This window comes from Anopheles marshallii, assembly GCF_943734725.1.
Source record: "Anopheles marshallii chromosome X unlocalized genomic scaffold, idAnoMarsDA_429_01 X_unloc_115, whole genome shotgun sequence".
NCBI classification, from domain to species: domain Eukaryota; kingdom Metazoa; phylum Arthropoda; class Insecta; order Diptera; family Culicidae; genus Anopheles; species Anopheles marshallii.
Genome location: NW_026525686.1, coordinates 47,501 through 50,666, shown reverse-complemented (window position 1 = coordinate 50,666; position 3,166 = coordinate 47,501). Strand labels below are relative to the sequence as shown.

At 47.9% G+C, this 3,166-nt stretch overlaps 1 pseudogene; it reads right to left on the bottom strand.

Annotated features, from left to right (window-relative positions):
* Positions 1-2,193: 2,193 nt before the first annotated feature.
* The window catches only part of LOC128716851 (large subunit ribosomal RNA), a 6,885-nt pseudogene continuing 5,912 nt past the window's right edge, over positions 2,194-3,166 (bottom strand).

Below are 3,166 nucleotides of genomic sequence, written 5' to 3'. Positions count from 1 at the left end.
TTTTCATCATTTGCTAGGTCTAACTATGATGTTTTGAGTGGTCCCGCAAAAATTTTTTCTTGGACCGGGCCTTCCTTCCCGGCCCTGTCGGTGTGCTCTGCAGTAGGGTGCTCCATACAAATTTTCCTTATGTGGAATTTTTCAGTGTAAAATAAGGTTTCTCCAATCGATCGCGGGTTTCACTTTTCATCATTTGCTAGGTCTAACTATGATGTTTTGAGTGGTCCCGCAAAAATTTTTTCTTGGACCGGGCCTTCCTTCCCGGCCCTGTCGGTGTGCTCTGCAGTAGGGTGCTCCATACAAATTTTCCTTATGTGGAATTTTTCAGTGTAAAATAAGGTTTCTCCAATCGATCGCGGGTTTCACTTTTCATCATTTGCTAGGTCTAACTATGATGTTTTGAGTGGTCCCGCAAAAATTTTTTCTCTTAGCCAGTCGACCCTTTCGTCCATGTCGGTGTGCTCTGCAGTAGGGTGCTCCATACAAATTTTCCTTATGTGGAATTTTTCAGTGTAAAATAAGGTTTCTCCAATCGATCGCGGGTTTCACTTTTCATCATTTGCTAGGTCTAACTATGATGTTTTGAGTGGTCCCGCAAAAATTTTTTCTCTTAGCCAGTCGACCCTTTCGTCCATGTCGGTGTGCTCTGCAGTAGGGTGCTCCATACAAATTTTCCTTATGTGGAATTTTTCAGTGTAAAATAAGGTTTCTCCAATCGATCGCGGGTTTCACTTTTCATCATTTGCTAGGTCTAACTATGATGTTTTGAGTGGTCCCGCAAAAATTTTTTCTTGGACCGGGCCTTCCTTCCCGGCCCTGTCGGTGTGCTCTGCAGTAGGGTGCTCCATACAAATTTTCCTTATGTGGAATTTTTCAGTGTAAAATAAGGTTTCTCCAATCGATCGCGGGTTTCACTTTTCATCATTTGCTAGGTCTAACTATGATGTTTTGAGTGGTCCCGCAAAAATTTTTTCTTGGACCGGGCCTTCCTTCCCGGCCCTGTCGGTGTGCTCTGCAGTAGGGTGCTCCATACAAATTTTCCTTATGTGGAATTTTTCAGTGTAAAATAAGGTTTCTCCAATCGATCGCGGGTTTCACTTTTCATCATTTGCTAGGTCTAACTATGATGTTTTGAGTGGTCCCGCAAAAATTTTTTCTCTTGGCCAGTCGACCCTTTCGTCCATGTCGGTGTGTTCTGCAGTAGGGTGCTCCAACCAAGTTTTCCTAATGAAAGTTTTTCGTGGTTTCGTGTTAGTTAAAAACTCCGGAACTTGGCTTATTTTCACCATAATTTCCACATATGGTGACCAACTCAATAAACGTTTTGTGCGTATCCTATGGACATTTTTTCGCGTTCAACTTGGTGAACTAGGGTTGTTTTCCCGAAGGGTAAAAAAATCTGGACTTAGCCAAATTTTGAAATCTCCAACCAATCTTGGCCTGTTAGATTATCTTGGTTGGTTTGCTATGGGCTGCTACGGCCTACTTGATAGGCAATGTTTCAACTCTTGGAAGCTTTCGTGGTTGCTAAGCACTGTTCGTGGCCTTCTTGATAGAAATGGCTTATGGTGGCCATGGACTTAGCCAAATTTTGAAATCTCCAACCAATCTTGGCCTGTTAGATTATCTTGGTTGGTTTGCTATGGGCTGGTACGGCCTACTTGATAGGCAATGTTTCAACTCTTGGAAGCTTTCGTGGTTGCTAAGCACTGTTCGTGGCCTTCTTGATAGAAATGGCTTATGGTGGCCATGGACTTAGCCAAATTTTGAAATCTCCAACCAATCTTGGCCTGTTAGATTATCTTGGTTGGTTTGCTATGGGCTGGTACGGCCTACTTGATAGGCAATGTTTCAACTCTTGGAAGCTTTCGTGGTTGCTTAGGATAAGAATCCCGACGAGAAAGGTTTCCCGGACTTATAAAAATATCCGATTAGCCCCAAGGACACATCTTCCTTGAAAGGCTAATCATGCACCACACACCACACCACCCATAGGCTTGCAAGCAGCACTCTTGTCGAGTGCAGCAAGCCTATGCTCACATCAACTACCGTACACGTACCACCATAGGCTTGCAAGCAGCACTCTTGTCGAGTGCAGCAAGCCTATGCTCATCAACTACCATACGTACCACCACAGCCTTGCAAGCAGCACTCTTGTCGAGTGCAGCAAGCCTATACTCCACGAACTAACCACTTCACCACCAAGCATGGGTCGCCTGAGAGGATCGATGCGAACGCATCTCTACAACTCGCAGCTCCCAGCCTGTAGTCCCGTCGTTTGCGGGCGGTCGAAGGTGTCGAAACTAGTTGTATCCACGGTCGACGGGAGCACAGCCACCAGGGTTCCCTGTGATAAGGTACTTCCACGTGCAGCGTGCACCCGCCCGTTGCGGCTCAGTCTAGTGCTATAGCGGGGATGAGACGGCAGTGTGCACGGGGCAGCACCGACGGATCTCAGAGGGTTGTTAAGCCCGCTAGCTTCCGATCACCTAATGGGTTTATGATGCGCTATCAGCTCGGATTGGATACGACCTTAGAGGCGTTCAGGCATAATCCAGCGGACGTAGCGTCATACCAAAGTCCGGTCGAACTAGTATTGAGCCAGTGGTCCGTACCTGTGGTTCCTCTCGTACTGCACAGGAATTCCGTTAAGATAGCAGCATACAGCACACACCAGTAGGGTAAAACTAACCTGTCTCACGACGGTCTAAACCCAGCTCACGTTCCCTTGAAAGGGTGAACAATCCTACGCTTGGTGAATTTTGCTTCACAATGATAGGAAGAGCCGACATCGAAGGATCAATAAGCCACGTCGCTATGAACGCTTGGCGGCCACAAGCCAGTTATCCCTGTCCTTCGGAGCGTGCGGTGACGTCGGCCAGGCTGCAGGGCTGTCGACGATTGCTGCAGGCCGCCATTCACAGCAGTAAGGAAGACAGTATGCAAGAGCTGATCGATGGGGTCGAAGCCGAGGTGTTCGGACTCGGTTACAAGGTTGTTCGAGCAAAACTACGTAACAGGGCACCACCGGAAACGGACCGAGCCGTACTAGGTCCGATCGTCGAAGCCTTGTTCCCGGACCATCCGGCATTTGAGTGGCCGGACATCGGCGCGTGCAGCGAGGCTCTGAGGCCGGTCACGAGCTCGGAAATTCTTTCGCTGGCCG